Consider the following 25,844-nt stretch of genomic DNA (forward strand, 5'->3'; position numbering starts at 1 on the left):
GCACAATCTGATGACACATATTTGGGGAGGGACTGAGGAATATATGAGAGAGCGTGTGTGTGTGAGTTTGGGAGAGGGGTTCATTCATGAGGGAAAGATAGCACCCAGCTTTTGGTCCAGAACAAACACTCATCAAGCTAGAGAATTCAAAGGGAGGTAAGGCATTCCATTTGGCCATGCCTACTTTGGAAGCATAAGGAGCATCTAGAAGATTAAGGAACCAGGACTGGCGCGAGGCAAATCAAGTCAATGAGGGAAAAAAGGCCAAGAACACAGACACAGCAACACCAACATGTGAGAGATCAGGGGGGAAAACTCAGTAAAAGAAACTAAAGAACAGCCATCTGGATAAGAAGAGACCCAAGAGCATCTTCAGCTTTAGGGAGTGGGGTTGCGGGTCCTGTAGGAACATTTGGTTGGGGATGTCTCTGGGAGAAGGGAGTCTCTGGTCCCTCACAGAAAGCCATTAGGAGGAAGCCTGCACTGCACTGCCCTGCAGTTTGGATGAGATGTCCATTTTCCATGTTCCACTGTGATGTGCCCATCGTGGTCAGAGGTTCAACAGCTGCAGCAGTTCTCAGCTACTCCCCGACCAAAGATCCCAGTCCACCCCAGAGATGGAAGGGGATGATACCTCGCCCACCACAATCTCCAGCTGGGAGTAACCACCTCTGGCTTCCATCTCCCCACCACCATTCTCTCAATTTCTTTTGAAATCAGCACAGAAGGACTAACTGGGATGGTTGGTGGGTGCCAGAAGGGATGGAGGTGCAAGAAACAATAAGAGGAACCAAATTTCCATGGGAATCTCTGAGACAATTAAGGGCCAGTACAGCAGCCACAAGCTGCAGCCACCTGGGCTTGCTGGCCAGCTTCTCAAGAGGCAGGGAACAAAGAAGCCAACCTCCCTGCTGGCCCTAAGGAGATCCACAGCTCTTCTCCAGAGGGCAGCCTCTGCTACCTCTCAGCCTATTCACTGCCCCTCCGGTGCATCCTTACCTGAATTGATGTTGAGGGTACAATCACACATGGAACCAAAGTGCAGGTCCCTCTGCCCCGACATGCTCAGAGGCAGGATGGGCCTATGCTCATGTGCCTATAGGGAGGCCTCCTGTCCTGCTCCCCTGAATGTTCTGAATCTCTTTTTCCAGGTAAGCCAGGACTTCGTCTAGACATCCCACATCTGAAAAGCCTTATAAAAGGAGGTACCTCCTACAAAGACAACCCAACTTTCACCAAAACCAGTAGATAGAGATTCCTCCTTCCACAACACAACCTCGTTGTCCTCTCTAGGAAAAGCAGCGTTAACTGAGACCCTGGAGATGATTGGCCAGATGAGGCCAGTTCTCTCCCTGCCTCTCATCTGCCTTCCTGCTGGTCTGTCCGGAGCTTTCGCCAGTGAACCTTCTTTCAGTTAACGTCTGTTGAGCTCTGGAGCCACAGGGTCCTGGTTCACTGAGGTGGCTGAACTACATCATTTCCTGAAGTTCTTCTGGTTCTCTAATATGACCCTCTCTGATCAAGCTGTCTGCAAGTGAAGGTGCAAGATGACTCATGGAGGAAGGACTCATAACCCTTTCCCGTGAAGAAGCTCACCGTCTTAGGGGAGAGACGAGGACGTGCACAATCACCCCTTTAGGTGTGCACAAAAGCATGAAAAGAATAGAGAGAGATCCAGAGGAGAAAGCCATTCAATCCAAACGGGGACCAGGATGATTCAATACTAACAAAGCGCCTACTGTTTATTACATGCCAGGCTCAGTATTAGCTACTTACATGAACGCTAACTCTTACAAACCCAGGAGGTAGCCAGTCTTGCTGGCCTTGTTGTACAGATAAGGAAACGAAGGCTGGCAACATTAAGAAATTTGCCAAAGGCCACTTGGTATTAAGTGGGTTTGGATGTGGACAAATCTCTGCCACTCCGAAACCTGCATTTATAACATCACAGTATACATAGTAACTAGGCCAGCAACAGATAACTATCTGCCCAATCAGATACTGCCTCATACAGTCAACACACACACAAATTTGCCTCATGAGGAAGGTATTTTTTCAGTTCCCCCTCTAAAATAAGAAACGAAAGGTCAGTGAAGTTGTAGAACTTGCCTAAGGTCACAGAGGGGCCAGAGTTCATATCTAGAGCCTAAGTATCACAGAGTTTTCCATCCAGGGTTGAAGACAGAGTGTGTAAATAATACTTTAAGGGCTGTTTAAAAAGAAAGGTTTCCTTAGTTTGGGTTCTCCCAAAAGCATAACCTGGGATAAGGATCTGGGTACGGGTGGTTTACTCCTAAGGTGATTCTAGGGAGCAGAGAAGGGTGACATGGGCCAATAAAGACAAAAGAAGGGTCTGTAATGGGGATGGCCACTGTGGACACCAGGCCCAATTCCAGGAGCCTTCCCCAGAAGCATACACAGTCCTCCCAGAACTGAGCTCCCATAGAAAGGATGGTGGAGTATTCCCCGTGCTCTCCTACCCCATGGGGTGGGCCTGCTGAGCTCCCTCAGGCACCCCTGACCTCAGGGGAGCGCTGGGACAGTAAACAAAGACAAAAATATGCATGAAACCAGACAGAGTGGGCAGGAAGTGGAACAGAAAGCTGGTTCTGAACCTCCCAGCCCAGCCATAGCTGAAATCGGAGGTGACAATGAGAATCTGAGTCCAGGTTCCAGGTGTGCCTGCCTCCCAAGGGAGGCGCAGTGGCCGGGGATAATGCAGACACAGCAGGCAGCAGGACCAAGACTGGAGCCTGGGGGCCTAACCATGCCTGTCCGGCCACGCACGTGCAAACCTTCCATTGCTCCCTGCTGAGATCCACAGCTGTCTCTCCCGTACCAGGTTTGCAGCTCTCCTGCAGAAATGCCAGAAATAAACTCTCCATCCAGGAGGTGAACTGAAGTGGAACAGCCCATGGTGCTAAAGCCAGAGGCAGCTTCCCCCTTTTGTGGCATCCAACCATGAAGAAGCAGCCCTCTGCCCCAGGCAGGGGTATCCCTGGGCTCTTAGCTGCTGGTCTTTTCTAGGCTGGCAGCATCGAATGGCAGCTGAATGCTTGGACGGTGTGTCTTTGGGTGAGTTATTAACCCTTATGAAGGTCAGTTTGTTTCATCTCTAGAGCAGGACAAAGACACGTACCCAAGAGACTAGAGTGGGAATTAGATGACATTCTGCCTGTAACACATTTAGCACGGGATGGGGCATATAGTGAGCATTCAATCAAGGACAAATGTGCATATCTTAATATTTTTAATTGACTCAATTCGACACCAAAGAGGAGAACTAGAGACAGTTATTTATCATGTAAAGAAAGGGAATGAGCCCTGGCTGGTGTAGCTCAGTGGATTGAACGCGGGCCTGTGAACCACACGATTGCAGTTCGATTCCCAGTTGGGGCACATGCCTGGGTTGCAGGCCAGTTCCCAGCAGGGGACTCACAAGAGGCAACCATACACTGATATTTCTCTCCTTCTCTCCTTCCCTTCCCCTCTAAAGATAAATAAATAAAATCTTAAAAAAAGAAAAGAAAAGAAAGGGAATGATGTAATACGGAGACTGCTAGGCTTGCCAGGCAAAAGAGTTCATCTCCCAGCCATACAATCTTAGGCCCAGTAACCTCTGAAATTTGGGTTTTTCTATCATTAAGTGCAGATGATCACTTCTGTCTGCCTGGAAACATTGCTGAGATCCAATGGAGATCACAAAAGTAAAAATGCTTTGCAAACCTGAATGGAACAGAAAAATGTTCTTGTTGTGATCATAACAAGGATAAGAATCAGAGCTTTTCCCTGCCCAACACATCCACGTACACACGCCGGGAGACTGACTGCTCCTCAGGTGCTTGAAGGAGAGCAAGGCACTGTCGTCTTAAGGTCAGCACCATTGAAGGGAGTGTATGATTAATATCAGAGACACTCGGTGACAGCTGTTCAGGGCGAGTCATTCATACCATCAGTGTCAAGGACTGTGCCACTAATTTACTTATGTATGAGGCTGACAACCAGGGAAAGCAATTAGGATTTGGACATCTGCGCTTCTGTGATCCAGGATCGTGGGAGCGCTCGCAGTGACGCGCCACAGAAACCTTAACAACAGTTGCTAACCGCTAACTACCTTCCTTCTGCGTTGGCCCAGGCTCGCGGCCTCTTCATAGGCCAAACAAGTCACGACCCCTCATCTGTTTTCCTCTGCACGCCAACCCAAGTTACAGGACAAGTAGTGGGAGGGCTGAAAGGAGAACGGGGCTGGAGACAAAGATGGGGGCGAAGCTAAGGTATTTCCAGAGTTCTTTACAACGATCAATTAATGAACCCTTGCAACAACCCGGGAAAGTAGGTCAATATTATCATCCTTGCTTCGTGTTTGAGAAAACAGGCTTAAGAAGAATGGCTTGCCCAAGGCTAAGCCGGCATTCAGAAGAGCTGAAGCGGAATTAGATGGGAGAATTCCTGACTTCAAATCCTCGGCCAAGTATGTGCTTACTTAGCATGCAGAAGGTGATCAATAAGTGAGGTGGACTCACTGACTGAGCCCTAAAATGATACATTGATCCCCTCCTGGGCACAGCGGTGAATGCTAGGTGCAACTCAGATCTTAGCCAGGAGAGCTTTTAAACAGAGATCCTGAATAATCCAAGAAAATATCTTTGGGTGCGCCTGCCGTTGTAAGAAAGATGAGGAGGTAGGTTTGCCTTCACAGTGGATATTATTTTGGCTTTCAAACAGCTGAATGCCCTTCTTTCCATGGGGCAAGGAGACGTTTGCAGGGAGCTCTACCCTTCCCCCCACCCTCATAACCCTATGGAAGCCCAATTAGGTCCAGGATGTAGTACAGGGTGGACAAAACGGGGGCACGAGGCCCCTGGCACCACTGAGATGCCCCAGTGACCCCCCGTCCTGCAGCAACTCGGGAGACTGTTCCTATGGCAAAGCCATGGCTATGCCTCCACCTCCCTGGTCTCCCCAGAGCCTGCACTCCAGTTTTCCAATCCATTCCAATAAACTCTTCTGGCCCCAAGTTAACCAGACTCTCTTTCTGTTGTTTGCAACCCTGGCCATACAGTTTCTGACCTAAAAATGTAAGTGCTTGCCCAGGGGGATTAGAACTGCCAAGCATGGAGTCCCACACATTGCTGGTGGTGGGGGGTAAATAGGCAAAAGCACCCAGGGAGGAAAATTTGGCAAGGTTATTATGTACGTACCCTTTGACCTGGTGCTCCACCTTGGGAATTTATCCCATATACATACTTGCCACATTTTACACACAAGTTATTTTGCACTTGTGTGCCTATATGCTTGGTAGTGGCATTTGCAATACCACAATATTTGAAGGGATTCAAAAGCCCGTTAATAGAGGACTGATTAAATTATAATACTGGCACATGAGAGAAAGCTATCTAGCTCTTTTTTTTTTTACAAATGAGATATTTACTACGTGTTGATATGGAAAAATCTCCCAAATATGCAAGTAAAAATAAAGAAAGAAAGAACAGTGTGCATAATATGCTACCTTTTATAAAAAGATGAGAACAATAAGAATTGCATTTGTTCTTTCTAAAATCTACCTAAGGCAACTCCAGCGGGCTACAAAAGGAACTACAACAGTGGCGTCCTATCGGGAGGAGGAGAATGAGGCAAATAAGAAAACAAGATGGGATGTCTGTTTATCACGTTAGGTGTTTTTGGATCATGTTAACAGGCACCTATTCAAAAGCCTACATTTAAGAAGCACCATCACAGAGAGTGAAAATCAGCACAGATGTGATTCATGCGACCTCCCTGCCCTCACACGGACCTACCCAGCCCCTGCAGCATGTGGACAGAGCAGCTGGTTAACCGTGGCTGTTGGCTTGCATACCAACAGCCAGAATAAAATCTGGTCCAGAATGCTGAGGGGAAAGGACCGAACAGAATGCTGAAAACCAAGCAAGATAGTTTCGAGTGCTAGAGAAGAAGGAGGTTCATAAAGCATCTTTTGATTTGTGAAATACAAAGAAACGACATTTCAGAGACGTGCCTGCTGTAAGAAGCATATGTTCAAGTCACACGATTCACTGTCCCCTGCTGTCAAGACACACTCCTGGAAACTAGGAAAACAGCCCATTCAGCGTGAGTGACTGGGGAATACAGGTCCTGGCAGATTATGTGCCTCACTGGAGTCTGTCTGGTGTGATTATCACACAAACAACCCCTAAGGAAGAGATCTGAGCTTTCTCACCTGCAGGTCCATGGCTCAGACTCAAACCAAGGTCCCCAAGACAAAAGTGCATTTATTTATCCCCCAAGCCATTTACTTGAAAATCAATAACATTTCAAATTTAATGAGTTATAAGACAAGTAAATTAGAATTTGGAGTAAACAATATTGATTGGATTATTTTGTCAGCAGGAACCCATGACTTTCCTCTATAATTAAGGATTCCATCTAGGGCACAATCTGCTCAACCCCAGTGGCTTTCACGAGGGAATCAGAGGTCGGACCGTTCCTGTAATGAAAGCCCTGTTCCCTAGGCTCGCTGGCGGTCCACATCCCGCCAGTGTGGGCGGCCCTGCCCTTCCCCTCCACAGCAGCAGGCTTCTGTGACAATGGCTTCCCCAAGCACTAATCACCCCTCGCTCTAGTCCCAGAGCTTCGGTGAGTTTAAACATCAAAATGAAGAACTGCAACTTAAAAAAAAAAATCATTGTGGCAGAAATAGCCTTTAGTAAAAGAGCTTCTGTAGAATGATGTGTAACCGTCAGAAGCTGTTTTTAAAGTTCCCCTGGCAATTTGAATTTCCTAGAAGCTTGAGGATGGCCAAAGTAGGTTTCTCACCAAGTTGGCTGAACGAAGAAGGAACAAAAGGGCAGAACTTAAAACATGTATGGGTTGGACGAAAAAGGTGAGAGGATTAAGCAAAAAATAAAACAGTATGGTAATTACAGAATGAAAAGGGGAGTGGGCTGGGAGGTACAAGACTGTAAAGGGGGGATAGATGGTAATGGGAGGAGACCTGACTTGGGGTGGTGAACACACAATACAATATACAGATGATGTATTATAGAACTGTACACCTGAAACCCATATAATTTTATTAACTAATGTCACAGCAATAAATTTAATTTATAAAACCATCGACTGTCACCATTCAACACCAAGCATGCTACCTCTCAACACTGAATCACCTTGCCTACATCAATCTTTTCTGCCCTGTTCTGGGGGAAACCTCACTTTTAAAAATCTGAGTAATGGTTGCTTTTCAGTGAGTGAATGTATTGTTAAATGGAATTTCTGACCTTGTAGTAGTCCTGGGTCTTTGAACAAAAATGTCCCCAGCCCTACTGCTCAGGAAGAACAGTTCAGAGACTGCATGAGAAATGTAGCCACTTTGCAAAGCCCTGCTGTTTTAAATAGGACAAGCGGAAAGCGAGTAGTGCTGGGTAGGTCCTGCTACTGAGAGCATGCGCTGTGCCCAGTGTGGGCACCACCCGGAAGTGTGTTAGACATGCAAGCTCTTCGCCCCCCCCTCCATATTTGCAGAACCAGAATCTGCATTTCAATGATTCCCAGGTGATTCCAGGGCCCATTCCAGTCTGAGGAGTGCCCCTCCGTTTGCACAGTGGCTCTGCTCTGACTCACTATGTGGCCTTGGATAGGTTCCGTAGCCTCTGTGTTTTTCAGTGTGCCTGGCGTTTCATAAGCACTCAATAAATGTTCAGTATTGTCAAAGGAGGCACATTTCAAGCAGGAATGGGTGGAAGAAGCAATGATATCAATGATCCCAAATATTTGTCCGTTCTGCCTCTGCTCCTTGAGCCAAGAGATGTAGTGGCAGAATTTAAATAGAAAAAAAATTTTTAAACACTACATTTGGAATTTCACAATCTTAGATTGAAATCCTGGCTCCACTACTTTCTCCCTGTGTAAACCTGAGCAAGTGACTGACTAACCTGGGCCTCAGTCTCCTAATACGTACATACGTGATGTGGGTATTGAAAGTTAACATGAGACGTTGCAAGAATTGAATCAAACAATCTGTGTGGAATAAGATATATGTGTATACTGTGTGTGCACACCTCTACTTTTAAGCTGCTGACAGAGTTTTTATAAGGCTAGACTAATCTCTGAAGTCAGGGGTTTGGGTTAGTTTTATAGTGGTTCTTAGCCCTAGCTACATATTCAAAACAGGGGCCCAGCTAAGGTGGGTGGGGGAGGGGGTGCTTTTTAAGAAGACCTAGGCCCAGTCTCCACACCAAAACCAACTAAATCAGAAGTTTTAAGAATGCTACCTGAGCCTTCGTATTATCAAATGCGCAGCACAAGGTTGAGTTCTACTGTGTTACAAGGAAACAAGAGGTAACCCATCATTCTGCCCAAGAAAAACCAAAATCACCAACAATAATCTTGGGTGGCAAAAACAAACGAACATATTAAGAAAAACAGAGGCTTGGGGACTGATGAAAGAGAAAGCACCTTATGCTATGGTGAGGTGTCTGGATCTCCAGCAGCAGAAATGGGTAAGGGTTTCATGAAAGAAGAGAGAAATGCAATATAATTGATATTGACTATGTCATGTCAGATCTTCCAGTGAAAGCAATCATGCAGTTCATCGGGGATGGGGAAAGAGACACTCCAGAAGAATAAACCACTGATTCTCAGTCGGGTGGCTACTAGGACTGATAGAGAACGAGAACATAAGCGAAGAATAAGAATCCAACAAAAGCCAGAAATAGGAGTCAGAGATGACCAGGGGACATGCCAAGCCTTAGGAAGCTGTAGAGATCTTGAGGGTGGTGTGGGGGGCCGGTAGGGAGCATGGGCTTTCTACACCATGAGAAACAAGCAAGTTTTCTCTACAGTAGAAGGGTTAACTCAGCTAATTTCGGGTTACACATGATAGAGTCTCACCATGGGCAGATTCTCACGGTGCTAGTTATAATTAGGCCTGACATGCTGAAATCTCAATGCCCTGCACACACTTGCCATTGGACGCGTCAGTACAGAAACCTCCCTGGCCAGTGCAGAAGTTTCAGAGAGGCTGCTCTGGCAGTCTGATGCCCACCAGGTGTGTGAACAGGCCTCCTCACTGTGAAGTTTCCCAGCTTTTGTATGAGCAAGTACGTCCCGGAACGTGGATCTTGACAACCATTTCTAACATCTGAAAGGAGCCATGGCCTCTACCTAATACACTTCTCTGAAGACCCCCAGTTTTCAGAATCATATTTGTGACCCAAGAGTTAAGAGAACTGTGGGGAACGCAGGCTGCAGGGAGCCTTGCATAAGCTCCTACATTTCCATCCGTGTGACTGCCTTCAGCCTCTGCCGGGACCCCACAGTGCTGATGGTAGGAGCAAGAACACAAGAGAATCCAAAGTCAGTTAAGTGACTACATCATATAACATGTAGGAGGAGCACACAGGGTTTTTTTTTTTTCTTTGTAGATGGCCTCTTAGAGGCGGGATTGCAGTTTAACACATAGAGTGAAATCATTTACAGAGGGAAAAACATCACCCAATGTGAGGCTTTCCAACCCCACAGGAAAACCTTTTAAGCTTTCAAGGCTTAAAAGAAGGAAAACTTCTTGAGAACTGTCATTTAAGGACCATAAAAAAACACATTTGTCCCATTAAATATCCTTGATTTTTGAAATGATTACTTTCCATAGATGTTGAAGACTTCGATTTGTCCTCTCTTTCACTGCAGTACGAGAGAAATTACTTACGAGTAGAGATCTTATTTTTCTGGCTGATAAGACACCCTCAGCTCAGGTATCTTATCCTTCAAGATGTTTCTCTGATCCCCAAGCCAGGGGAGATTGTCCCATCCCTAAATATCTTTAGCTGTCTCTTCATGTCACTACCTCATGAATCTTATTTTATGTTGAGGTTATCTTTACGTGTCTGTCTCTCCTAGACAACTGCATACTGTTCCCACCGTACCCTTAGCACCTAACACTGTGCCTGGCACAAGTGTTTGCTCAACTGTTAAATCAGCAGGAAATGACGTAAGAGGATCCAAGGGAACCCAGAGTCTGTAGTACTATAAACAGGGGCACCTTTTGCTTTCTTTCTCTCCTGAGTACAAGTGAGAACATTAGTCCATTCTACCAACCTTATGGAGAGGTAATCTACGTAAAGATTATTCACCCGAATGATGGAGACAGCTGAAAATTCTCAAAGTCGGCCAAGGCTGTAAGCTCCAGAGAAAAACCTTCTCCTTCTTGTTTGGGGCTGCAACCCCAGGTTTGGGCACCGGGTCCACCCCAGGGAGCCTTCAGCAGTAAGATCCTTCAGAGACTGGCTCAGTTGTGCCTCACGTTGCCTGCGGTCACGCCTTCCCCAGGGCATCCCTTGCCAATGAACCAGCAAGCATGGGGATAAAGGCACAGCCACATTGGCCAAATGTGGCCCTGGGACAAGTCCAAGAGGCAACATCTTCTCCAGATTCTGCCCCAGCTTGTCCTGTGTTGCAGTTTACCTTTTCCCTCAGCCCAGTCCTGCTCCGTCCCCCTTACCTTCACTGATATCAGTCCCTAATGAATACTTGGCTCCTCACACTCTACCTCAGTGTCAGCCACAGGAGGACCTAACCTCCTAATCTGTGAAATGTTTGTTAATGAGTAGGGGGCAGAAAAGGATGTACAAATGAGTAGAAGGTGTAACTAGGAAATGTTTCAGCTGTACTGAGACTCCACGGTCAGAGGGAATCCCCAAAATGTGGCTCCCACTTCCCGAGCATGTCTCCTGCGAACTACCTCGCTCTCTGGCCTAATCCTTTCAGCTGCTCTCTTGGGTGGAGATTCATTGGCCCCATTTTACCAAAGGGAAAGATGCTCTCAGAGGTGAAGGAACTCGTTCTCAAGTTCGCACGGCTAGTGAACTGCAAAGTTAGGATGCAAAGCTTTTCTGCCTGGCTCCAAACCAAACTACCCCACGGTTCATATCACCCTGCACAGTTGATAGCAAATGGTTTAGCTGGTAACCCCTTCTCAATACGGTCAAACAGACTGGCTGAAAGCACACATTTGGCCTGAGCATTTCCTTCGACCCAACTGGCTGCTCCAACAATAAACCATTACCCTTGTTCCCAGTGTGTACCAACCAGCTCATCCCGGTGTCAGCAAACTGACACTACCTGGAAAATTCCAGTCCTCTTTTTGCCCTTAGTGACCTAAGCAATGCTGCTTTTCCGTAGGATGAATAACAGCAATAAAGTAATAACAATAAAATAATAATAGTACTGATGAAAGTGAAATCTAGCTTTACTAACTTAAAAATCACAGGAAAATTTTGCACCATTTTTTGAAAAGGAGGATGGACTATTGTCTATTAACAGTGCAGTGATAATACAGCTTGACCCAAAAGCAGTTTAAGAGGGACTTTAAAATATATTTCTGAATAAAAACGTTGAGCAACACTTCCAGGCCATAACAGTCCCCTCCCCCTCTATTGAGGCAATATTGAAATATCATCGGAAACTAGGCAAATTAATACTTCCTCAAACTTTTGGAGGAATTCCCTCTAATCACAAGGGAGAGATGAGTCCTATCCCTTACTCATCTCAGTATCTAGGCTCTTTGCCTTGTCCTGTGATAACGCCCTCCCACTTGGATTCAATTCATTAGCCAATGGGATTCAGCAAATGTGATGTGAGCAGGAACTTGAAAACTGCCTGCAAGACTGGGCTTCTCTCACTGTGACCCCCCCTGCCATTGCCATGAGAACGTGTACAGGCGAGCTGCTGGACAGTGAGAAACACAGGGAACAAAGAGGCCCCAGCTGAGGTTCCCCAAACCAGGCCAACCTAGATTACAGCCCCAAGCTAATCCTCTAATGTGTAAGAAATTTATGTTTATTGTCAGATGTTACTAGTTTGCTACACAGCAGAGTTTAACTAGTAGCCTTCAAGTACTTTGAACTTTGAAACAAAATGGGAAGATAAACAAGAGAAAGGTAAGCAGACCTCCCCTATGAATCCTCACGTCAGACACATGGGGCCAGTGCCTCCCAGAAAAGGGCTTTTGCTGTGTGACCACAGATTTTTGCCCCATTGATATTAGTGTCTCATGATATCAGTGCCACCCAACAGAAATATAATGTATATCAGATAATTTTTAATTTTCTAGCAACTACACTTCAAAGGCAAAATGAAAAAGGTAGAATTAATCACAATAGAATATGTTAATACATCCAAAATATTATCGTTTCAACATGTAATCCATGATTTTAAATTATTAGTGAGATTATTTTACATTCTTTTTTGTACTATATCTTTGAAAGCTGGTGTATATTTTTTAATTTTTTATTTATTGATTTGAGAGAGAGAAAAAGAGACATAGATTTGTTGTTCCACTTATTAATGCATTCATTGGTTTATTCTTGTATGTGCCATGACTGGGGATCGAACCCACAATGCTGGGATAACAGTATGACACTCTAAGCAACTGAGGTACCCAGGTAGGGCTGGTGTATATTTCAGACTCACAGCACATTTCAATTTGTACTACACATATTCCAAGTGCTCAATAGCCAAAGGTAACTTAGTGGCTACCACACTGGACGGCATAACTCTGTATCCAGTGGAGATGGTAACTCCATCGGCCCAGAGTAGACATGGACAGGAAGAGGAGAACTGCAACCACCCTAGGATTTGGGGCAGCCCCCCAAAAGGAGTAAAACCGGAAGAACTGAGTACAGTAGTTTGTCATATTCAGCTTCTGACATAAGAATGACACATGGCTATAGATTATTCAGAAATACTTTTCTTCACCATGTCCAAAAAAGTAAAAAGAGTAGATAATTCAGGAAAACGTCCTCAGATAAGCCTCTGGGAGACACTAGAATCTGGTTAGGAGCTATGGTCATCCATTCATTCTTCAACTTGAAACAGCTTGAGACAGGGAAGATTGACATCATACATGGAAAAGAAAAGGATGATGAAGAACTTACACACCCATTTGTTTCAAAATTCCAGGAAAATACAAACACACACACAATTTTAAAGTTCTATATCACTGGAGAAGAAACATGTTAGAAACATGTTTCCCTGACAATGAAAAGCAATAACATATATTTGAAAAAGAGTTAGTACAGAAAACACAATATAATTTAAGAAGTTACAAAACCTATGAAACAAAAGGAAAAGAAGTCAAATTTTGTCCTTGGATAAAAAATGGAGCTAACTGAACAAAAAGAAAGGACTTCAGAAAATCCAAAATGCAATGAAAGATTATAAAGATAAAGAAGAAATCAATAAATAGGATGGAGATAAGAGACCCAATTTATAAATAATTGGTGATACCAAGAGAAAATCATAACTTCACCAGAATAAAAAATAAAGCTCTAATGATAAAAGACAATGAAGTAAATCTATAGAGTTTTGAAGCAAAGTGTATGGCCCGATAATTCTCTACCAAATAGCTGTCACCAGAAACATATTTCTGGACTATAAATTGTACCCATATCTGTTTCCACAATAATGTTGCAAAACAAGCGCTAGCCTTAGTGAGATACAACGAACATTTATTTTGTTCCCAATATCATGGGTCGGTGCATGGGGTCAGCTGATCGGAGCTAAACTACCTCCTGTCCCTGTCTCCTCCACAACTGGGTCCACTTGACTGATCTCCATGCATCTCATTCTCCATCCTACAAGCCTGGTCTCATGATGATGGAAGGGGAAAGAGCAGACACATGGGCATTTTTCAGCCTCTGCTTGCATCAAGTTTGTATTGGACAAGGCAAGACACATGACCAAGCCAGTGTCAGAGTGGGAGGGAACTACAAAGTCACTAAACCACAAGAGATGGATACAAGAAAGCCAGTTGGTGGAGACGCCAACACAATCACTCCACTTGTCCATACCCTCCAACCACAGACCACCATTCATATACCTAAACAAGTGGGCTTATTATTCATTTCAGTGAGGTGAATCTTGGAAAACTCAAGCCTGGAAAACCTTGAGGTGCCTCAGTAAGAGAGTATTCAAAAGGACTATGACAGGATGTGGGCTTCAGTGATTTGGGGGGGCAGGGCTCAGTTCTGGACTGATGCTCTCAGGAAAGGGAGATGTTTGGTCATCTTTGTCATCTGAGCAACAGTCACATCTCATCTGTGTTGGGAAGTGATCGTGAAGTGGTCTTGTCTTGGCCCTTCATAGTCACAGAGTGGCCCGCGCTGACACTGACATTCTGCGAAACAGTCAGTGTCCAACAGGACGCTGGTACCCACCGGTGCTGTGATGCGGGCTCTTTCTCTTCTTTCCATGCCACACACACATGACCAGTGACTGCAGATCTTCTACTTAATGCTGTCATCAATCATCCCAGAGGTGACTCAAAATAAAGAACTTGATTTAAAAACAGCCCTGGCTGGTGTAGCTCAAAGGATTGAGTGCAGTCCTGGGAACCAAAGGATCGTGGTTCGATTCCCAGTCAGGGCACATGCCTGGGTTGCAGGCCAGTTTCCAACAAGGGACGCACGAGAGACAACCATACATTCATATTTCTCTCCCTCTCTCCTTCCCTTCCCCTCTAAGATAAATAAATAAAATCTTTAAAAAAAGAAGTGCTCTTTTTTAAAAATCTAAAAAAGAGAGAGAAGTCTTTGATATAAAAGTACTAGTAGTAGACATTACACCCATTAAACATGCAGCTATGTCTAAACAAATGTTATAAATATGCTTACAAAATATCAAAAGTAATTATCACATGAACAAGTATAAAAGACACATGGACAATAACTAAGGGTGGAGGCGGGGAGCATGGGGTGGGGGGCGGGCAGGGTTGGGAATATAAGACAGAAACCTGTACTTGAACAAGAATTAAATAAAAATTATATTAAAAAAAAAGTAATTATCAAATGAGACATATAAGCCATACAGTAAGAATGCATTGTGTTGGCCAAAAAGTCTGTTGTTTTTTCTGTACAATAACTCTAGTAGTGCTTAGTTGTCATTCACTTCTTTTGAAATAATTTTGTTAGATTGTATTGTGACAGCTGTCATATCAGCGTGCATTTAAAAAAAAACTGATCAAGACTGGTGAATTTGGGGGCAGTCACTTTAATATTGAAGATGGAAAAAGATACACGACATTTTCAGCATATTATACTTTATTATTTCAAGAAAGGTAAAAATGAAACTGAAATGCAAAAAAGATTTGGGCAGTGTGTGGAGAAGGTGCTGTGTGTGACCGAACATGTCAAAAAGGGTTTGCAAAGTGTCTTGGTAGCACTGGCAATTTAGCCAAATAGTTCTTTGCTGGGGGGCTGTCCTATGCACTGGAAGATGCTCAGCAGCAACCTCGCCTCCACCCACTAGCAGCCGACATACTGAATCTCCGACTCAATAAAGTTACTGGTGAAAATGAATAATGTGTCTTTTATTCTATGAAAAAACAACATATGGATGGTTTGCCTAACCAAATATCAATAATTAGAACTTAGGCATTAAACCTCAAGTTATACTAGCAAAAGTCAAGAAGTAAAAAATAGACGGTGAGAGGAAGTTAAAGTGTGTAACCTTTCTCCTGTTAGAGATAGCAGTCAAAACATGAGGGCTCACGTTTTTCCTTTGATGCCTGGAGAAATGGAGGTGTCAAATGTTTCTTTTTAAACATTTGTTTTAAGTGAAAATTACTTGTAGTGCTAAAAAAAAAAAAAACTAAAACAGAATATACAGCCTCTAAATGGTTGAGAAAAATAAAAGCCAAGAAAATTTAAAGACAAAAAAAACAAAGAAAAGAAGAAAACAATTTTCAGCATAAAACAAAAGAGCTGACATAAACTAGCATGTTCATTACCCTCTCCCTCCTCCCCACTGCCCTCCATACCCTGCCTTCCAGGACAACTGGTTTTCCTTCCCTAACAGGGTCTCTGCAGAGTGGAGGCTACCCCTGTGCTGCTCCAGGTGCAGTTCGTGGGGCGGAGGGAGGCCGTCCACACACTGTTGATCACAGTCGGCAACCAGGTAAGAACAGAAAATAAAGCAGCATTGGAAACTTCTAGCAATTTGTCAGAGGTATTTTATATCTGTTGAAACTACTAGTTAAAAACTGGTGCTTGCACTTTGCATTTTTTTATTTCGTGTTTCTAGTAATTTGTTTTTATTACACACTCTAAAAATATCAGCATGTAGTAATATATTAAAAAAGGAAAAGTCGGTCCCTCACCACAGCCGGTCTAAGAAGCCCTGGTAGACCACATGGGAAGGAGTTCTATGGGCCACAAGTCACAATCTGTCACTTCTCTGCCTGGAGGCCTGCAGTGGCTCCCTCTTGGCCCTAACAATGAATCTTACCCCTTCTTTCTGCCTCCACACTATTTCTGTGGGCAGCACTGCATACCAGTCATGCCTCTTATTATGCAGGAATTACCAAAGGAGTTGGGGGCGGGGGCAGGGGTCCTACATACTAAAGGGAGAAAGCAGGGGTAGAAATCTCAGACCTGGGAGGAAGGGGCAGGAATGTGCACTTGGAAACAAAAGCCCTGAGGACCCTGAGTAGCATGTCCCTTCCCCCTCCCCTTTGAGACTTCTGGCTCCGAGGATGATGTCGTGCTCCTTAGCTCTGCCTACAGTGCACAGCTTCTGCCCCCACCACCCTTGGGTCTCCCCACCAGGCCCCACCCCATAGCAGCCCGAACTCCAGGCACTCAGCGTGCCGCCTGAGCACAGCCTGTGCCTATCTGCTTGCACCTCCTCTTGCCCCTCAGAGACTGCCCTGCCTCTTCCCACCACCCACTTGAGTACCCAGCCTGCGGTTCCCTGAGGCCCCAACTCCAATGTCCTGCTTTCCTTGTTCCTACCCTTCTCCCCAAGGCTCCTTGAAGAAAAAATTCTAACTTTGACCCTAAGACTTTTATTTTAGGATTTTTTTTCTAAGACAAAATTCTGAATTCATGCACAGATTTACTTATAAAATTATTGCAATTGAGAGCAATGTGAGATTGGTTGAATAAGTGTATCCATACAGGAGGATACTGTATAGCTATTAAAATGATAAAGAATACTAAATAACATGAAAATACGTTTACAATATACTGCTAAGTAAACAAGTAGACTCTAAAACAAAACATACACATTTATAGGGGGTGATCTTGTTATTAAATATAGTGATGGATATGGCACACATTCAAATACAGACACAGGTATAGACATAGGCAGAAGCACAGGCAGAAATGTAAGCACAGACACAACACAACTTTAGACACAAACCAAACGTTAAGAATTGTTATTGATGTGCTCTGGGATTAGAGGCCATTTTTACTTTTATTTTTTCCTACCTACGTTGTTAGCAGAAATATTTTATTCAATTAATAAAAACATGTTAGAGAAAGAATTAATTATTTCCCAGGTACGTTGCCATGGAGCTCCGCACAGTCTACTACAAGAGCATTCCCCTCTTACCTCAATTGTTTACTTCGCCAGCTCCTACTGGATCGCCGTCCTGCATGGCAGGACCATCCTCTGCTCAGGGCAAACAGAGCGCGCCGCCTACTCGGAGCCATCAGGGAGGTCATGTTTGCAGAGTTAAGCAGAATGCATTGAATTGGACAAGACAAACACTGAACAACAGGCATCTGTGCTGTTTCCCAGGAAACCAAAAATTAAACCGATTATCAGGACCAGGTTGTGGGTGGACCCACTAAACTGAGACTTCAGAACTCACCTGTCCGGATGAAGTGTGAGTTGAACTCGGTCAAGGGGAAGGTGAACGAGCCCTGTTGGGAGCATTCATCAGGCCTGATGGACACTTCACTGAGCAGTCCTCCCCAGCTCTGTCGGTGCAGGTGTAGGCCGTGATGATTTATCCAGCCAGCATTGATTCTTTTCAGGCAATTCGGAGAGGGAGTTCTTCACCAAACTGTCTGGGAAATGGAGCAAGTCCCCAGGATGGGCATTATTAGCAGCAATGATTTTTCACTTAGTCGCTGTGTGTTCGTGTCTCAATGTAATAATAATACTCTCCGAAACGTGTACACTGACTAGTCCACGTTTCCCCTGAAGAGGACTCAGTTCATTCACACGTACTGAGCCCAATTTTCCCATTTCTCAAGTTTCTCTCCAAGAGTGTGAGTACTTCAAAAGACACATTAGTTCTGGAAAGCATCTAGACTTTTATTTACCGACAGACAGCTGTTGCTAAAGGAATCAAGGCACTGCAACACCATCTGACTGCTTTCGCTTCCAGACGTGCACAGCGTCGCCAAGACCCCCATTCATCTTTATAAATGTGTGCAAAAGAGCTAAAGGCAAGTAGTTACTGACATGGCCTTTGGAGTTAGCCTGCACTGGGTGCAAGTCCCACCCTGTCTGTATCAATTCATGTGTATCGCCAGGGTTCAATCAAGGAAGCAGAACCACTGTGAGTATTATGGGCCTTCTGGAAGAAGGGACTGAGACAAGACTAGGACCTTACGCAATTGTGGACAAGCTGAAGAAGGTAAGTTTCAGGGAGCAGGATTTGGAGGACTAGAGAAACGTCACTAACCAGCCCTGTGGAGGGCACCAGGGGAGATGAGAAGCTCTCCAGCTCCAGCTGCTGTCATGGGACCAAAAAGGAGCATCGGTGAGGACTGTTGTCCCCCCTCGTCTGCTTATGGACCTGGGGCCACTGTTGGTCAGCAATCCTGGCAGGTGGAAGGGCAAACTGATTGTGGAGGATGGAGTTGTCATGAACAGCTTAAATCTGCCAGTAAGATCTCTGCGACCATCTCTCGCTGCCTCTCACCACAACAAGCTCCAGGGAATAAAGGGTACTCTTTCATTCCCACCTTGAAAATGCCAGGCAAATTTCTCTTTCAGTCAACTCTAAGCCAGGACCATGAAAAGAAGCGGAGTCCAAGAACATGATTCCAGTGTGGCCCAGCTGATGTCATGCAAAAACACCAGAGACACGACCTTGGGCACAATGGCAATAATGTTAGTGCCTGCCTCAGGTGGTGGTTGAGGGGATTAATGGAGAGGGTCCAGGTAAAGACTAGAACAGTCCCTGGCACATAGTAAGTGCTGGAAAATCCTTAGTTATTATCACCAATGCTGTTGAATAAAGATCTATTCTGGAGCTGGTATTCTCTCAGAGGGTTCACCTCGCAGAGGTTCAGGGGCTGACCTTGACTGCAGCAACCTCTAGCACAATCCAATCGGCAGCTCCCTCCACAGACAGAGTTATCAAAAGGGGGGGAATGGAAACCAAAATCAAGCTTATCTCGAATATAGTATTTTTGAGGGGATAACAAAAAGGACTAGGCTGGAAGGCCTCCACTGGTTATATGACCTTGGACAAAGTCATGGCCCCTGTTCTTTCAGTCCTCCCATCCTGGAAAGGGGGAGAAATGCATTCTGTCCCTCCCTGTCTACCGGGAGGGAGGGAGGGAGCAGTTCCAAGACAGGACTTTGTGAGATGTGAGAGCTCTTTGAGAGAAAAGCACTCTTGCAATACCAAGTAATCTTCCCCTTTGTTATGGCGCTTCATCTCCGCAATGAGAAATGCTCCTTTAAAGTGCTGCCGGGTGTAGATTATCACAGAGCTGGGATTTTAAGGTCATTTCTCCCTCCTGGTATCAAGCACTGATCAGCAAATAGGTTTATGAAGAGGGACTACTTGCCTGCAACTGTTCATAATTTTCCATGCAGGAATGGCAGCCAGAAGTGAGAGCAAAGCCTCCCAGGAGAACTGCTGAATTTGCCAAGGAGTAAAATGCACCTCATAGTTTACGTATTAAACCATTATGCTGACTCCTGTCACCATATCCACTTACAGAGCCGCTGAATGTTAAGAACTTCTCCAGGATCCCTCAGGCTGTAAGCCCTCAAGGGCCCCTCCTCTCTCCATTCTTCCCCCTCTGCCCACAATGTCAGCCACAGACATGTTCTGACATATCAAGAGTCATAGAAACTTAGCAGTGAAGCAGTCATTCTAACCTCTTCATTTTTCCAAATGTGGACATGGGGCGGGGAGGAGGGGTGCAGAGACACCAACATCTCAATCAGGGTCACAGAAGAGGTAAAAAGCAAGGACAGCCATCAGTCCCAAGAGTCCTCACCATCAGCTTCCCCCCACCCCCCCGGCCCCGCACCAACAGAAAAGGACGCCTGTTATTTAGCTCTGCCCACGCCCTCCATGCTGACAGCACGAGTCAATGCAGGAAACTCGAAGCTCAACTAAAGACCAAGTCTCCCAAATGCACCTGGGTGATCCCAGAGAAGGGCTGCATTCCGGTGATTTATTATTTAGTTACAGTGCCCCACTGCCCAGCAAAATCCATCATAATTGCATTTTCTTCACCCTCCCCCTTTCCCTTGAGTCGAGGTGAATGTACAGACCTTCTATAGCTCTTTTCCCATGAAATATGCCCTTGGACTGGAAGATTCCAATTATACCTCTGGTGAAGTGTTATCTATTAGAGAAAGATTTAAATAAACTGGAAGAAATGAGGACGCTCTGTGACCTCAAACTTTTTTTCCCAGGTGCCCTCTTCCCTGAGACTGAAGGGATTTTTACACCTATCTGGGCTCAACTTCCTGTGACCTTTCCTTTTAACATCTGTCACGCATGCAGGTGGGCCTAACCTTTCACCGTGAAACCTGCAGGCCTGTCATTGGGTCTCAAGGCCAATACAAACAGCATGTCTTTTCTCGCTTTACTCGCAACTCCAGAAGCTTTTCTGGATTCTTTTGTTCTGTCCCTCCCCACCGGCCTCCCAACCCACCCTTGCTCCCGTACCTCATGCCTTTCCACTGGACCGCTGGGGCCTAATGGCTAGTGCTGGCCGTCTGAGATTCACCTCAAACATCTGTTATTCAAGTAGCCAAGACATAGTGATTGTCATGTCAGGCACTGGGCTAGTGGGTATTCAAGGGCAAGAAAAACAAATGTGGTCCACATCCCCCTGGACAAGATAACCTCTCCGTGCCTCAGTTACCTTGGCTCTGGCACAGGGGGAGGTAACAACCGTACCAACCTCACTCAACCACTGTGAAGATCAAATGAGTTAACTTCATCTTAAAAGCGGACCTTACTAGACAGGCCAGCACAGAGACAGCATCCAGAACCTATTGGCTTTTACTGTTATGGTTATGGTTATTGTCTAGAACAACAGACATATATCAAAGAATCACAAAAAGCATACGGAATATTCCAAGCAGATCTGTGAAGGGGAGGTACACTGTGCTGCGAGGGTGTCTGCGGGAGAACATGACCTGGTTGGGTCGATCAGAGGAGACTCTGTCGAGGAAGTGACTCCTGGGCTAAGATCTGAACCAAGAGTAAAAAGCAATAAGCACAGAAGAGACAGGAAGGGCATCTAGTCAGATAAACAGACTATGCAAAAGTCTTGAGGCAGGCAAGTGCACAATGAGTTCAAAGGACTCCAGGAAAGTATGTGTGTGTGTGTGGGGGGGGGGGGGTTACCAAAGAGAGAACCATGTGCAAATTAAGACTAGTCAGGCAAGTAGGATCAGTGCAGACAGAGCCTTTTGCAGCATTTTAAGAAGTTTTCTGTATCCCAATAACACTAGGAAGCACTGCAAGACTAAAGAGCAGAGGTGACATGATCAGATTTGCCTGTCGGGGGAGGAAACAAATGCTGTCTATTCCTGATATTTCCAGTACTGATCTTAGAAGTCCTCCTCAGCTACTACTTCCCAAGGCCATTATGTACGGCTGTGCAAGTCAGGCACTGCACAATTTTGGAGATGGGAGAGAGACACCACTCAGACCTCAAATTGTTAGTGTCCCCTGTACTCATCTGTATGTAGTGACTTTCTATTTTCTCCCTTGATCTGAATTTCTCCCCAAAGCTTCAGGTAACAGCCTAACTCCCAACACTCCTATGTCCTACACGGCTGGTCTCTGTCTCTACCAAAGATACATATAGCATATGCTTCCATTTTTTGTATACAGGGCACTCACCTGCAATTCTGGTTCCTAAGATTTTGGAAGACCATAACTTTTCCCAGCACAATGACTGGCTCACTGAGTGGGCATTCCGAAACTGGTCAATTAAAAACACATCTTTCGAATAACTAAATAAATGACTCCATAAACTCCCATAGAGAGGAGCTCTCTTCTCTGGACACACTGCAACTCCAGTTGAGCCCAGATCCCCTCAGACCTTGTAGCCATCGGGACCTTGGTTGGAAACACTACCCAGCACATAGTTCAAGTTCTTTTCATGCAGGAGCTACTTACAGAGGTGTGGGCAGTCTTTGGGAACCCACGGCAATGTAGTGGCACCCAGAGGCCAGCGACAGCAAGAGGACATTACACACACCTCACTCTCGGGGTTTCTATACCCTGTGAGAAATTTTGGCTTCCGCCTAACTTGCCTACTGCCCTCCTCAATTCTTCTCCTCCCTACCAGGTGCCAGCATCTGGATCTCTGTTCATGAGGGAAAGAGTCTCTGATGCTCTATCCAACAGCCTTTCATACTCCAGTGTTAATTCTCAGATCTGAGTCCTCCAAGCTCAAGCCAAACTTATTTCAAGCTGTGCCTTTTGGAGATTCAGAATAAAAGTCCCTTTTATCTCAAGTGCCTAGTCCTCACAAACCAAAGTCACCTTGCTTTTTCAGACTATTATTACAGCCATGGACTCTCAAAATCCGTACAAGTGAAAGACAACAATGGTGTCCTTTTTCCATGCTATATCCACCCTCCACCGAAAGCAAAGACTGCTATTGATTTGGACGAGGAGAGAGAAAAGAAGGATAACTAAAAACATCTGGGGATTGTAGGAATTCAAACTATATCCGCCTACAAAATGCCGTCCTGCTGCACTCGGCAGCCTGAAAGGTACTGCTGAATAGGGAGGGGAGCACGAGGACCGATGTGACTGCACACTGACCTGCCTTTACAGTGAGCATCGCTCACAGCATTCGCCTACTTATCCTTCATCAGACATGTGATACACATGATTGTGCTCAAGCTTTCTTAGTTATAACCCCCTCTGGGCATGCTTCCTAACGAGGGTTGCTCTGCCATCACCTCGGCTGAATTAGAAAGTTCTTGGAATGTCTCAGAAAACAGTTTTACAAGGGGTCTCTTGAAATACTTTTAGAGTTGGCTGACTCCTCCCAGTACTTTTTTCCACGTATGCTGGGAGTGGATGAGGCAGATGGCCTCAAAGTTAGCCAGAGAAATAAAGGACAACTTACCTGAGTAGGCCTCCTACGTCAGACATGATGGGCACCTTCCGGGCTCCAGTCTTTTATGAAAGCAAACAAGTCCTACTTACTGGGTCTAGGGAACAAGGAAGAAAGAACTCAAATTACTCACCCCTCTATCCATCCGTAATTTCCACCTGTGGCCAAGGGGAAGAGAGTCTCACAGTTTGGGTTAGGGATACTAGGCCCTGAAGACAAACACATTGAAGCTTCTTGGGCCCCAATCACAATGGGCCACGTGGTAGCCCACAGAGGAGGTTATTCCAGCAATTCATAGTCCACAAAAGCTCCACACTTGTCCACCTCCCCCAAGGATGTTGTAGCACAATGCAAAACTCATTTCTCATCAATGAGCTCTTCAGACCCACTCCTTAAAAGTAAATGCTTCATTATTATTGGCTCAACTCAGTGAGATAAAGTGGAATAGCTCCAGCAATTAAAACCATGTTGGGCTGTCTCTTTAATGTCTGTGTGACTTTTGTGTGTTAAAGGGAAAGTGCGCTAGTATTTCTATTATGTTTAATGTTACCTTCATTAGGCTCATGTCTAATAAAGGAAACTCTGAAAGCCCTTTTTTCTTAAGCATTTAATCACTGATTACAAGGTTGATTAATTCAATTCCTTTATACAATTTAAATTGTAATTACAAATTTAACATGGCTTATTCTTTTGAAAGCTTTCTATGCCTTAAAAAAATAAACAAAAGTAAAATGATTTCAAAACTATTTAAACTCCTTCACAAAAAAGACTCTAAATACACTAAAATCAAGGGTTTGACCTTTTTTTCGGCACATGCTTATCCTTTTCTGGGGTTCCAACTTTCAAGGTTTCCTAAGGTTTCAATAATCCTACCATATACCATTTTTTAATTTTCTGAAGTTTTTGTAATTTTACTAGATCCAGAAAGAAAGAAATAGCATAAAGAAAAGCTTAGAAGGCAGGTACAGACTAGATTGATGACCTACAGACTTTTGACCAGAACATAAAATTTAATTTGGCAATCCTCTGGATTAAATACATATTTGTCATAAGGTTTTACTTATAGAATTACGGAACACTTACATCGGTTTCTGACATTAGGTGTTCTTTATTCCTATTTTCCTGTCATTAAAAATACAGACCTGTTTTGTTGGCAATATTAAATATAGGGAGACATATACTTATAGGTATACATCTACATATATCACAACCACTCTGGAAAACTAGATGGGATTTATTATATTGGTAAACCCACACCTACCCTGTCACTCGGAAGTTCCACTCCTAAGCATTTACCCAAGATAAATAAAAACATATGGTCATAAACAATAATGTCCAGAACAGTTGTATTCATAATAACCAAAAACTAGAAACAGTGTCCATAAGTAACAGAATGGAATAACAAATTTTATGGCATAATCATATAATGAAATACTACCCAGAAATGAAAAAGAATAAATTCATCTATGTAGCAACATGGATTAATCCCACAAATATTAGGTTGAATGAAAGAAGCCAGACACAAGAGCACATACTGTATGATTCCATTCACGTACAATTCATAAAATAGGTAAAACTAACCTACGGTGATACAAGTCAGAATAGTGATTTCCTTGGTGAAATGGGAATTTCTGGCCATTTCTGGGAAATGTTCTACATCTTAATTGGTGAATACACCAATAGGTTTCATGGGTTAAATTTGCCAAGTCATCAAAGATCTATCCATTTTACTGTACATAAATTTTACCTCAATCCATACAAAATATGTATGCCCCCCTCAAAAAATAAATGTACAGAAATATATATATTACACATACATACACAAACAAAAGGAAGACAAACAAAAATAAAGCAATCTGTCTGGTGGCCCTGGAGAAGCCAGGCAAGGAGGACTTGAGGGGACACAATCACAGAAGAAAGGGTGACTCAGCAGAGGTAAGCCCATTTCGTCTCACTGTCCTTTTAAGGCGTTTGCTTGTTCAAGCGTGGAGAAAATCTGAGCAGTGGAGTCTAGGGCAGTTGAAGTAGGGTGCGGGTGGGGTACAGCCTAAGATGGAAGAGAAAAATGCCTGTTCAGGCCTGTCGTTAGAGGCGAGCTTGCCAGTGCCCCTGTTACTAGGCTGATATTTTCTTAAAGGTTGGGTTCGAATTAATAATCTACAAGTTATTCATCATAGTATTGGACACCACCTTTCTCACAACAGGTGGTTTTTCCAACCATTAAGATGTTCTCCTGCACTGGCAAAAGCGTGTCTGTTACCAAGTCAACAGTGATTCATTCAAAGTGACTTTCGTGTAACGTGTGACGGCTCACACAGTGACAGTACTTGCTCTCCTTCCCTCATCCTTCAAGGAAGAATCATTATAACAAGAACTTTCAGAACTTTCAGGAAACTCGACTCATAATCTCTCCACAGGTAAATACCAGTAGAATCCAGGTTCTTTTGATTGACAGACAACTTCTTGGTTATAGAAATAGCCAGTTTGAAATATAATAGTAGCTTTGATCTTTAGTGTAAATAATGAAACATTAGGTGCTAACCTAAAAGAACACCCCCCAAAATTCTCTCAGACTAAATTTGTGAAGCCAACTTTGAATATTCCTTCAAGAAAATATCACATATTAACAAAGTCCTACCATTCAGAGGCCAGTAAAAGAAATATGGCATTGCCTTGCCTTCTGAAAGAAAGTTCTTAATAGGAGAATAAGGAGAGCTTGAACAC

This window comes from Sturnira hondurensis, unplaced genomic scaffold (genome assembly GCF_014824575.4).
Source record: "Sturnira hondurensis isolate 20B ecotype Veracruz unplaced genomic scaffold, ASM1482457v3 Scaffold0019006, whole genome shotgun sequence".
Lineage (NCBI taxonomy): Eukaryota > Metazoa > Chordata > Mammalia > Chiroptera > Phyllostomidae > Sturnira > Sturnira hondurensis.